General features: G+C 46.6%; 1 protein-coding gene across 1 annotated transcript in view; it reads right to left on the bottom strand.

The window, feature by feature from the left end:
• The window catches only part of RNF32 (ring finger protein 32), a 31574-nt gene extending 29475 nt beyond the window's left edge, over positions 1–2099 (bottom strand). Inside the window, exon 1 of the mRNA XM_044295132.1 lies at positions 1994–2099. The gene's annotated coding sequence lies outside the window, so the exon portion shown is untranslated. The remainder of the gene's footprint in view (positions 1–1993) is intronic.
• Positions 2100–14388: the final 12289 nt, after the last annotated feature.

The following is a 14388-nucleotide window of genomic DNA, read 5'->3' as shown; positions in this document are numbered from 1 at the left end:
TTAACAATATGTTTCCCATGCTATAAAACCTGAGAGCGCTAAAATACATAACACAAGATGACAGGCTTGGACAAAGAACTTATAGGGCCCAGCAGAAAACGAGCCCTACTGACTACTGAGAATTCTGCTGCAAGTGACATAATTCTGGCTACATGCAGCCACCACTAGGGGGAGCTAACTACATATGGATTTATCCAGCTTGCATTGTCCTCACTGTATGTAAGCAGCAGTGGATGCAGGACTAGGACAGTGTTAGGAAAGCAGTTCAGTGCTGGGCCCCACAGCAGTCGCATGTCAGGCCATTGCAAGATACAGAACAGGCTGTGGCCAAACATTGATACAGATATGCCATTGAAAGGCCCTTACCAAATATATTAGGGGATTGTTAAGACAGTAATTTCCTAAATATACTTTCATTAGAGATTTTCAAATCCTGGATTATCCTTAGGGTACGGCCAAACGCTTTCTGAACGCAGATTTGGAAGCCAAAATAAGGAGTGGATCAGAAAAGCAGAGAACGTATAAAGGACAGATACAACTTCTTGCTTTATTTTTTATTCACTCCTGGTTTTACCTTCCAAAACTGCATCAGAAAAGCCGAATGTGTGGTCGTACCCTTAGGCTCCATTCACACATCCACAATTCCATTCCGCATTTTGCCGAACGGAATTGAGGACCCATACATTTCTATGGGGCCGCACGCGATCCGGAATTGCGGACCCGCACTTCCGGGTCCGCAATTCTGATCCTGAAAAAAATAGAACATGCCCAATTCTTGTCCGCAATAGCGGACAAAAATAGGCATATTCTCTTAGTACCTGCAATGTGCGGTCCGCAAAATGCGGAACGCACATTGCTGCTGTCCGTGTTTTGCGGATCCGCAAAACACACACGGATGTGTGAATAGACCCTTAGGATAGACCACCAATATATGAATAGTGGCACTTGTTCTTCTGATCATTAGGTGGTCCAATCAGACCCTCACCGATCAAACAGTAATGGCCGTAATGAAATCAGTACAAACGTCACTTATTCTGAGCGGATCCGCTATCCAGGCTACGAGATCTAGCAAAAAAGGAAACTGACATGTCTTCTTGGCCACCCTGAATAGTAATTTGGGAAAGCAGCTCATGACCTGCAACACCTCAAAAATGTTTGGCCCTGCTCCATAATATTAAAGGGTTCTGCAGGAACCCCTTTTCATAGGTGCAGGGGTTTAAAAAACAAATTCACCAGTGTTTCCAGTCTCTTCTCCTCTGCTTCCAGACTCCACTGGATCAAAAGTGGCCTCAGCGGTGGCAGTGGTCACGTACCATGCCTGCACATGCCACCTCTGAGGCCTCTGACTGGCCAGCATGTCGCTTTTCCAGTCCAGCGGGGACTGGAAGTGGTGGAGAAGGGAGCATGGCACTGGAACCAGAGCGCTGCTGACAGGTATATCTTCTTTTTTTTTTTAACCCCTGTATATATAAAAAGGAGTTTGCGGACTCGGTCCAGTGTAGTCCAATCACTCTCTCCATCCCAGTACGGTAAGAACCTGCGGACACCTTAAACCCTCCAGCCGCCTTACTTTATCTCCATTTATCTTCTGCACTACTTACTACCTGCAGATGTGACTTCGGCCAGGGTCTTCTACAGCCAGCATCGGAGGTAGCTCCAATCCCAACCGTTAACTCTTTGAATACCACATGATCAAAGAGGATTTCCCCCTCTGATTAGGTCCCAGTGATCTGATCGGAGCCTGGGTAAGCCCTCAGCGGTCAGCCCTGGGGACCTAGACTGTAAATTCGGTAATCCTGCTGTTAGAGCACACTGGTGTCGTCCTAACCAAAGCCTGGGCCATAGAGATACAGGGATATGCTAATACATTATTAAGCATCAAAGAATTCTGTAAGACAGGAATTCCTTAATGGGATTTAAAAAAAAGTATTATGCATACCTTTTATTGCACATACATGACATAAATGTAAAAAAAAAAGAAAACGACACTTACGTATGAGGTATCCACACCTGAAAACTCATTTAACAGGTTATTCAGGGTGAAATAGGTCCGGTAGAAACAATAAAGCAATGTCCAAAATCGCTTTTTCTATCTCTGCAATGCCAAAAAAATAAAAATGTATGCTCAAACAGCACCAAAAAATGCAATTTCTCTGGCATAAAACTAGGCCACATACAGCCATTTTAATGAAAATAAAAAATTATGGCTACTTAAATATGGAGAGGCAAAAACTTAAAAAAAAATCAGCTGTTCATTAAAGGGTTTCTACCAGAAATACTGTTCTGTAGCTGACTGACATTAGCGATGTGCCCATGTCAGCACTACATAACAGTATGTTTCTAACAGTAGTTCCTGCAGCCGTTTTTGTTAAAAACGTACTTTTATAGATATGCTAATGAGCCCCTAGGTGCTATGTGGGCGTCATTAGCACCTAGAGGGCTCCGTCCACTAACCATTTCAGCTGCCCATTGCGTCCCTCCAGCCCCGCTCCTGTTGATTGACGTGAAACTTCTCAGTATCGAGTACCAATTCCCGCACCTGCGCCGAGCGCTTCTGTATTCGGCGCAGGCGCAGTGAGTGAATGCCGCGCTCCTGGTGCCGGCTTCCTCATTGTAACGTAGTTGGCGCAGGCGCAGTGAGGAAGCCGGCGCCGGGAGAATACAGAAGCGCACGGCGCAGGCGCGGGAATTGGTACGAGATACTGAGAAGTTTCACGTCAATCAACAGGAGCGGGGCGGGCTGGAGGGACGCGATGGGCGGCTGAAATGGTTAGTGGACGGAGCCCTCTAGGTGCTAATGACGCCCACATAGCACCTAGGGGCTCATTAGCATATCTATAAAAGTACGCTTTTAACAAAAAACGGCTGCAGGAACTACTGTTAGAAACATACTGTTATGTAGTCCTGACATGGGCGCATCGCTAATGTCAGTCAGCTACATAACAGTATTTCTGGTGGTAGAAACCCTTTAAAGGAGTTATGCTGTGATTGATGTAAAAAATTCAAAGCAGACAACAATCTCTTTCTAACAAACCTGGAACCAGCCCTGCACCTCCAATGGGTCCAGAGATCTCCACATTCATTGCTCCCATTGCTCTGCTAGATTTTCTTCAGCCTGGCATCTCAGGGAGTGTGTCCTTTCTGCTGCAGCTCTCCCTGTAACTGCCACAGCTTCTAGCAGAACATATGGCTGGAGGCAGTGGACAATTTAAACTGAGCACACTCAAGACAGATTAGGCTACTTTCACACCTGCGTTAGGTGCGGATCCGTCTGGTATCTGCACAGACGGATCCGCACCTATAATGCAAACGATTGTATCCGTTCAGAACGGATCCGTTTGCATTATGAAGAACCATATTTGCACCATATTGTATCAGTGAAAACAGATCCGCCCCCATTGACTTACATTGTTAGTCAGGACGGATCCGTTTGGTTCCGCATCACCAAGCGGACACCAAAACGCTGCAAGCAGCATTTTGGTGTCCCATAAAGGGGTTAAAACACCTCTTGCTGTTAGGTCCGGGCTCGACAAATCCCAGGCGCCAGGTCGCCATGGCGATCAGGAATTTTGTCCTGGCGCCTGGGTGTTTGCCCCTGCTTGAAAAAAGGGCCCAGCACACCAGCAGCCGGGCGCAGCCACTGGAGCATTAAAGAGGACCTTTCATCTGGCAAAAAAGTGTCATGATCTGTACAGCGGCGCCAGGGATCTCACTGCACTTACTATTATCCCTGTGCGCCGCTCCGTTCTCCCGTTATGTCGGTCACTTGGTTATAGTAGGAGGAGTCTGCCCTTGTTCTCCTGGGCGTCTCCTTCTCCCAGGCTGTAGCTCTGGCCAATCGCAGCGCACAGCTCACAGCCTGAGAGAAAAAAAAAAAACTCCCAGGCTGTGAGCTGTGCGCTGCGATTGGCCAGAGCTACAGCCTGGGAGAAGGAGACGCCCAGGAGAACAAGGGCAGACTCCTCCTACTATAACCAAGTGACCGAACATACCGGAGGGCATAGTGGGAGAACGGAGCGGCGCCCAGGGATAATAGTAAGTGCAGTGAGATCCCCGGGCGCCGCTGTACAGATCATGACACTTAGTTCACAATTTTTTGACAGATGAAAGGTCCTCAATGTGACAGGCGGCGCACATGATGGGCTAAGCCGAGTGACATCACTCCCTCTCCCCGTTGGCTGTCAGCTGGCCGCGGAATGACACACGACATGTACCTCAAGCCTCATGTCCCAGGAGCGGTGCAGGTGACTACGGCGGGGTTTCCGTTTTCCTGTACGAAGACTCTTCCAGTGTTTCCCGGAGAGGAGCCGTCTCATCACCGTAAAGCCTCATGCACACGTCCGTAGAACACGGACCGTGTGATACCGGCCTGGATTTCCGGCGGCAGCAGGAAGTGCACGGTGTCATAACAACCAATGACGCAGTGCGCTCCTGCACTCAGAAGAAATCCAGGCCGGTATCACACGGTCTGTGTTCCACGGATGTGTGCATGAGGCTTAAAGCACTCACAGGACTCCCAAGATCCCTCTGACAAACTGGACCGCAGCCCCACCCCCTCCCCAACACAGCACGGGATGTAGATCCGGCAAGAGCTGGAACCAAATCCCGGCCTGGACTCAGTGCGCGTCCACAGCGGAGGGAGCACATGGAAGGCCCCTGAGACGCCAACAACAGCGACTCCATTATCCCCCGGACAGGACAAATAATCCGGGACAGCAGAAGGGCAGTGATGGCGGATACAGGCGGCAACGAGGGACATTTCTCTTCAAACCCAGCGCTGCTTCAGTTTTATCTAGTCACAAAATAAGTTTACAAGATAAGAACAATGAGATGAATGATGAGTCCGGACAAAACATCCTGGGGAAGGGATCTCAGCTCTGTCAGCTGCAGCGCAGGGATTATACACAGTGAGGTCACAGCGCAGGGATTACACACAGTGACGTCACAGCGCAGGGATTATACACAGTGACGTCACAGCGCAGGGATTATACACACAGTGACGTCACAGCGCAGGGATTATACACACAGTGACGTCACAGCACAGGGATTATACACACAGTGACGTCACAGCACAGGGATTATACACAGTGAGGTCACAGCACAGGAATTATACACACAGTGACGTCACAGCGCAGGGATTATACACACAGTGACGTCACAGCGCAGGGATTATACACAGTGACGTCACAGCGCAGGGATTATACACACAGTGACGTCACAGCGCAGGGATTATACACACAGTGACGTCACAGCGCAGGGATTATACACAGTGAGGTCACAGCACAGGAATTATACACACAGTGACGTCACAGCGCAGGGATTATACACAGTGACGTCACAGCGCAGGGATTATACACACAGTGACGTCACAGCGCAGGGATTATACACAGTGAGGTCACAGCACAGGAATTATACACACAGTGACGTCACAGCGCAGGGATTATACACACAGTGACGTCACAGCGCAGGGATTATACACACAGTACTCTGATAAACACTGAAGAGATGCTGCACACAGTGACGTCACACAGTACACTGATAATAAACACTGAAGAGATGCTGCACACAGCGACGTCACAGTACACTGATAATAAACACTGAAGAGATGCTGCACACAGTGACGTCACACAGTACACTGATAATAAACACTGAAGAGATGCTGCACACAGCGACGTCACAGTACACTGATAATAAACACTGAAGAGATGCTGCACACAGTGACGTCACAGTACACTGATAATAAACACTGAAGAGATGCTGCACACAGCGACGTCACAGTACACTGATAATAAACACTGAAGAGATGCTGCACACAGTGACGTCACAGTACACTGATAATAAACACTGAAGAGATGCTGCACACAGTGACGTCACAGTACACTGATAATAAACACTGAAGAGATGCTGCACACAGCGACGTCACAGTACACTGACGATAAACACTGAAGAGATGCTGCACACAGTGACGTCACAGTACACTGATAATAAACACTGAAGAGATGCTGCACACAGCGACGTCACAGTACACTGATAATAAACACTGAAGAGATGCTGCACACAGTGACGTCACAGTACACTGACGATAAACACTGAAGAGATGCGGCACACAGTGACGTCACAGTACACTGATAATAAACACTGAAGAGATGCTGCACACAGTGACGTCACAGTACACTGATAAACAAAGAAGAGATGCTGCACACAGTGACGTCACAGGACACTGATAATAAACACTGAGGAGATGCTGCACACAGTGACGTCACAGTACACTGATAATAAACACTGAAGAGATGCGGCACACAGCGACGTCACAGTACACTGATAATAAACACTGAAGAGATGCTGCACACAGTGGCGTCACAGTACACTGATAATAAACACTGAAGAGAAGCTGCACACAGTGACATCACAGTACACTGATAAACACTGAAGAGATGCTGCACACAGTGACGTCACAGTACACTGATAAACACTGAAGAGAAGCTGCACACAGTGACGTCACAGTACACTGATAATAAACACTGAAGAGATGCTGCACACAGTGACGTCACACAGTACACTGATAATAAACACTGAAGAGATGCTGCACACAGAGACCTCACAGTACACTGATAATAAACACTGAAGAGATGCTGCACACAGTGACGTCACAGTACACTGATAATAAACACTGAAGAGATGCTGCACACAGCGACGTCACAGTACACTGATAATAAACACTGAAGAGATGCTGCACACAGTGACGTCACAGTACACTGATAATAAACACTGAAGAGATACTGCACACAGTGACGTCACAGTACACTGATAATAAACACTGAAGAGATGCTGCACACAGCGACGTCACAGTACACTGACGATAAACACTGAAGAGATGCTGCACACAGTGACGTCACAGTACACTGATAATAAACACTGAAGAGATGCTGCACACAGCGACGTCACAGTACACTGATAATAAACACTGAAGAGATGCTGCACACAGTGACGTCACAGTACACTGACGATAAACACTGAAGAGATGCGGCACACAGTGACGTCACAGTACACTGATAAACACTGAAGAGATGCTGCACACAGTGACGTCACAGTACACTGATAATAAACACTGAAGAGATGCTGCACACAGTGACGTCACAGTACACTGATAATAAACACTGAAGAGATGCGGCACACAGCGACGTCACAGTACACTGATAATAAACACTGAAGAGATGCTGCACACAGTGGCGTCACAGTACACTGATAATAAACACTGAAGAGAAGCTGCACACAGTGACATCACAGTACACTGATAAACACTGAAGAGATGCTGCACACAGTGACGTCACAGTACACTGATAAACACTGAAGAGAAGCTGCACACAGTGACGTCACAGTACACTGATAATAAACACTGAAGAGATGCTGCACACAGTGACGTCACAGTACACTGATAATAAACACTGAAGAGATGCGGCACACAGTGACGTCACAGTACACTGATAATAAACACTGAAGAGATGCCGCACACAGTGACGTCACAGTACACTGATAAACACTGAAGAGATGCTGCACACAGTGACGTCACAGTACACTGATAATAAACACTGAAGAGATGCTGCACACAGTGACGTCACAGTACACTGATAATAAACACTGAAGAGATGCGGCACACAGTGACGTCACAGTACACTGATAATAAACACTGAAGAGATGCTGCACACAGTGACATCACAGTACACTGATAAACACTGAAGAGATGCTGCACACAGCGACGTCACAGTACACTGATAATAAACACTGAAGAGATGCTGCACACAGCGACGTCACAGTACACTGATAATAAACACTGAAGAGATGCTGCACACAGTGACGTCACAGTACACTGATAATAAACACTGAAGAGATGCGGCACACAGTGACGTCACAGTACACTGATAATAAACACTGAAGAGATGCCGCACACAGTGACGTCACAGTACACTGATAAACACTGAAGAGATGCTGCACACAGTGACGTCACAGTACACTGATAATAAACACTGAAGAGATGCTGCACACAGTGACGTCACAGTACACTGATAATAAACACTGAAGAGATGCGGCACACAGTGACGTCACAGTACACTGATAATAAACACTGAAGAGATGCTGCACACAGCGACGTCACAGTACACTGATAATAAACACTGAAGAGATGCTGCACACAGCGACGTCACAGTACACTGATAATAAACACTGAAGAGATGCTGCACACAGCGACGTCACAGTACACTGATAATAGACACTGAAGAGATGCTGCACACAGTGACGTCACAGTACACTGATAAACACTGAGGAGATGCTGCACACAGTGACGTCACAGTACACTGATAATAAACACTGAAGAGATGCTGCACACAGTGACGTCACAGTACACTGATAAACACTGAAGAGATGCTGCACACAGCGACGTCACAGTACACTGATAATAAACACTGAAGAGATGCTGCACACAGTGACGTCACAGTACACTGATAAACACTGAAGAGATGCTGCACACAGCGACGTCACAGTACACTGATAAACACTGAAGAGATGCTGCACACAGTGACATCACAGTACACTGATAATAAACACTGAAGAGATGCTGCACACAGTGACATCACAGTACACTGATAATAAACACTGAAGAGATGCTGCACACAGTGACGTCACAGTACACTGATAAACACTGAAGAGATGCTGCACACAGCGACGTCACAGTACACTGATAAACACTGAAGAGATGCTGCACACAGCGACGTCACAGTACACTGATAAACACTGAAGAGATGCTGCACACAGTGACATCACAGTACACTGATAATAAACACTGAAGAGATGCTGCACACAGTGACATCACAGTACACTGATAATAAACACTGAAGAGATGCTGCACACAGTGACGTCACAGTACACTGATAATAAACACTGAAGAGATGCGGCACACAGTGATGTCACAGTACACTGATAAACACTGAAGAGATGCTGCACACAGTGACGTCACAGTACACTGATAATAAACACTGAAGAAATGCTGCACACAGTGACGTCACAGTACACTGATAATAAACACTGAAGAGATGCGGCACACAGTGACGTCACAGTACACTGATAATGATAAACACTGAAGAGATGCTGCACACAGCGACGTCACAGTACACTGATAATAAACACTCAAGAGATGCTGCACACAGTGACGTCACAGTACACTGATAATAAACACTGAAGAGATGCGGCACACAGTGACGTCACAGTACACTGATAATAAACACTGAAGAGATGCTGCACACAGTGACGTCACAGTACACTGATAATAAACACTGAAGAGATGCGGCACACAGTGACGTCACAGTACACTGATAATGATAAACACTGAAGAGATGCGGCACACAGTGACGTCACAGTACACTGATAATAAACACTGAAGAGATGCGGCACACAGTGACGTCACAGTACACTGATAATAAACACTGAAGAGATGCTGCACACAGTGACGTCACAGTACACTGATAAACACTGAAGAGATGCTGCACACAGCGACGTCACAGTACACTGATAAACACTGAAGAGATGCTGCACACAGTGACATCACAGTACACTGATAATAAACACTGAAGAGATGCTGCACACAGTGACATCACAGTACACTGATAATAAACACTGAAGAGATGCTGCACACAGTGACGTCACAGTACACTGATAATAAACACTGAAGAGATGCTGCACACAGTGACGTCACAGTACACTGATAAACACTGAAGAGATGCTGCACACAGCGACGTCACAGTACACTGATAATAAACACTGAAGAGATGCTGCACACAGCGACGTCACAGTACACTGATAATAAACACTGAAGAGATGCTGCACACAGTGACGTCACAGTACACTGATAAACACTGAAGAGATGCTGCACACAGCGACGTCACAGTACACTGATAAACACTGAAGAGATGCTGCACACAGTGACATCACAGTACACTGATAATAAACACTGAAGAGATGCTGCACACAGTGACATCACAGTACACTGATAATAAACACTGAAGAGATGCTGCACACAGTGACGTCACAGTACACTGATAATAAACACTGAAGAGATGCGGCACACAGTGATGTCACAGTACACTGATAAACACTGAAGAGATGCTGCACACAGTGACGTCACAGTACACTGATAATAAACACTGAAGAGATGCTGCACACAGTGACGTCACAGTACACTGATAATAAACACTGAAGAGATGCGGCACACAGTGACGTCACAGTACACTGATAATGATAAACACTGAAGAGATGCTGCACACAGCGACGTCACAGTACACTGATAATAAACACTCAAGAGATGCTGCACACAGTGACGTCACAGTACACTGATAATAAACACTGAAGAGATGCGGCACACAGTGACGTCACAGTACACTGATAATAAACACTGAAGAGATGCTGCACACAGTGACGTCACAGTACACTGATAATAAACACTGAAGAGATGCGGCACACAGTGACGTCACAGTACACTGATAATGATAAACACTGAAGAGATGCGGCACACAGTGACGTCACAGTACACTGACGATAAACACTGAAGAGATGCGGCACACAGTGACGTCACAGTACACTGATAATGATAAACACTGAAGAGATGCTGCACACAGTGACGTCACACAGTACACTGACGATAAACACTGAAGAGATGCGGCACACAGTGACGTCACAGTACACTGATAATAAACACTGAAGAGATGCTGCACACAGTGACGTCACAGTACACTGATAATAAACACTGAAGAGATGCTGCACACAGTGACGTCACAGTACACTGATAATAAACACTGAAGAGATGCTGCACACAGTGACGTCACAGTACACTGATAATAAACACTGAAGAGATGCTGCACACAGTGACGTCACAGTACACTGATAAACACTGAAGAGATGCAGCACACAGTGACGTCACAGTACACTGATAATAAACACTGAAGAGATGCGGCACACAGTGACGTCACAGTACACTGATAATAAACACTGAAGAGATGCTGCACACAGTGACGTCACAGTACACTGATAATAAACACTGAAGAGATGCTGCACACAGTGACGTCACAGTACACTGACAATAAACACTGAAGAGATGCGGCACACAGTGACGTCACAGTACACTGATAATAAACACTGAAGAGATGCTGCACACAGCGACGTCACAGTACACTGATAATAAACACTGAAGAGATGCTGCACACAGTGACGTCACAGTACACTGATAATAAACACTGAAGAGATGCTGCACACAGTGACGTCACAGTACACTGATAATAAACACTGAAGAGATGCTGCACACAGCGACGTCACAGTACACTGATAATAAACACTGAAGAGATGCTGCACACAGTGACGTCACAGTACAAGGATAATAAACACTGAAGAGATGCTGCACACAGTGACATCACAGTACACTGATAATAAACACTGAAGAGATGCTGCACACAGTGACGTCACAGTACACTGATAAACACTGAAGAGATGCTGCACACAGCGACGTCACAGTACACTGATAATAAACACTGAAGAGATGCTGCACACAGTGACATCACAGTACACTGATAATAAACACTGAAGAGAAGCTGCACACAGTGACATCACAGTACACTGATAATAAACACTGAAGAGATGCTGCACACAGTGACGTCACAGTACACTGATAATAAACACTGAAGAGATGCTGCACACAGTGACGTCACAGTACACTGATAATAAACACTGAAGAGATGCGGCACACAGCGACGTCACAGTACACTGATAAACACTGAAGAGATGCTGCACACAGTGACATCACAGTACACTGATAATAAACACTGAAGAGAAGCTGCACACAGTGACGTCACAGTACACTGATAATAAACACTGAAGAGATGCTGCACACAGTGACGTCACAGTACACTGATAATAAACACTGAAGAGAAGCTGCACACAGTGACATCACAGTACACTGATAATAAACACTGAAGAGATGCTGCACACAGTGACGTCACAGTACACTGATAATAAACACTGAAGAGATGCTGCACACAGTGACGTCACAGTACACTGATAATAAACACTGAAGAGATGCTGCACACAGCGACGTCACAGTACACTGATAATAAACACTGAAGAGATGCTGCACACAGCGACGTCACAGTACACTGATAAACACTGAAGAGATGCTGCACACAGTGACATCACAGTACACTGATAATAAACACTGAAGAGATGCTGCACACAGCGACGTCACAGTACACTGATAAACACTGAAGAGATGCTGCACACAGTGACGTCACAGTACACTGATAATAAACACTGAAGAGATGCTGCACACAGTGACGTCACAGTACACTGATAATAAACACTGAAGAGAAGCTGCACACAGTGACGTCACAGTACACTGATAATAAACACTGAAGAGATGCTGCACACAGTGACGTCACAGTACACTGATAATAAACACTGAAGAGATGCTGCACACAGTGACGTCACAGTACACTGATAATAAACAATATATATATATAAAAAAAAAAGGCTCCTAACTTTTTTAGCTGGCTCCTAGATTCCAAGGAAATTCGTCAAGCCCTGTGTTAGGCTAGGTCTACACGACGACATAAGTCGTGCGACAGATGGGGCACAACTGCACTGCAACATTTATCGCACCAATGTCGTGCAACAATTTTTATAATGGCAGTCTATGGTGTCGCAATGCAACATGCTGTCACTGCGACGCGACAGTCGCAGAAAAATCCATCTCGAATTGATTTTTTGCGACCGTCACGTCGCAGCATTTTGCGGGGCGACACCATTGACATTTATTATAAAAATTGTCGCGCGACATTGGTGCGATAAATAGACGCGCGACAAATGTTGTCGTGTAGACCTAGCCTTAGGCTACATTCACATGAATGTATTTTGTTTCTTTGTCAGTTTTGTTTTTTTTGCGGATAGGATGCGAACCCATTCATTTCAATGGGTCTGCAAAAAATGCGGACTGCACACCGTGTGCTGTCTGCATCCGTATGTCCGTTCCGTAGCCCCGACAAAAAAGATAGAAGATGTCCTATTCTCGTCCGTTTTGCTGACAAGGATAGGCATTGTTACAATGGATCCACAAAAAAAAAAAACGGATGCCATCTGGAACGGTGGGGTGAATGTAGCCTTAGGGCTCTTTCACACTTGCGTTGTCCAGATCCGGCGTGTACTCCACTTGCCGGAATTACACGCCGGAAAAAACGCAAGTGAACTGAAAGCATTTGAAGTCGGACCCGTCTTCAAAATGCGTTCAGTGTTACTATGGCAGCCAGGACGCTATTAAAGTCCTGGTTGCCATAGTAGTAGTGGGGAGCGGGGGAGCAGTATACTTACAGTCCGTGCGGGTCCTGGGGCGCTCCAGAATGACGTCAGAGCGCCCCATGCGCATGGATGACGTGCCATGCGATCATGTCATCCATGCGCGTGGGGCGCCCTGACGTCACTCTGGAGCGCCCCGGGAGCCGCACGGACGGTAAGTATACTGCTCCCCCGCTCCCCACTACACTTTACCATGGCAAACAGGACTTTAGCGTCCCGGCAGCCATGGTAACCATTCAGAAAAAGCTAAACGTCGTATCCGGCAATGCGCCGAAATGACGTTTAGCTGAAGGCCGGATCCGGATCAATGCCTTTCAATGGGCATTAATTCCGGATCCGGCCTTGCGGCAAGTGTTCAGGATTTTTGGCCGGAGCAAAAAGCGCAGCATGCTGCGGTATTTTCTCCGGCCAAAAAACGTTCCGGTCCTGAACTGAAGACATCCTGATGCATCCTGAACGGATTTCTCTCCATTCAGAATGCATTAGGATAAAACTGATCAGGATTCTTCCGGCATAGAGCCCCGACGACGGAACTCTATGCCGGAAGAAAAGAACGCAGGTGTGAAAGAGCCCTATTTATTTTGCGTAGATAACGCTTTTCGAGCCGGGAATGCTCCCTTAAACAGATCTGGATGTCGCTTCACTGTCATAATATGTCCTAGTCCTTCCAGGTCAAATGTGACACAGGGCCCGGGATCACCAGGATATGTGGGGGCTCCCGACTACCGCCAGTGGGGGATATCTGGCAGAAATGGGGAGCAGGCATGTTGGATCCTCTGTTCTTTCCGGAGATAAGCGGCTGTCAGGAAGATATCTGGCAGCTGCTTATCCCCCTCTCTCCTAAGTAATATATACTGTTGGACTGAGATGAGCAGGAACCATTTTGGGGGAGGTGGGAGATGTAAATGACAGAACTGAATAATCTGCACAGACACTAAGAAATGGGAGATTCCAGCTCTGAAGCCAGCAGAATAATGAGTGCAGCGCGGCGGACTAGAACGCCAC

Source organism: Bufo gargarizans, chromosome 5 (genome assembly GCF_014858855.1).
Source record: "Bufo gargarizans isolate SCDJY-AF-19 chromosome 5, ASM1485885v1, whole genome shotgun sequence".
Taxonomy (NCBI): domain Eukaryota; kingdom Metazoa; phylum Chordata; class Amphibia; order Anura; family Bufonidae; genus Bufo; species Bufo gargarizans.
Note: the sequence above shows the minus strand (reverse complement) of the source record. Positions and strands in the feature narration are given on the sequence as shown.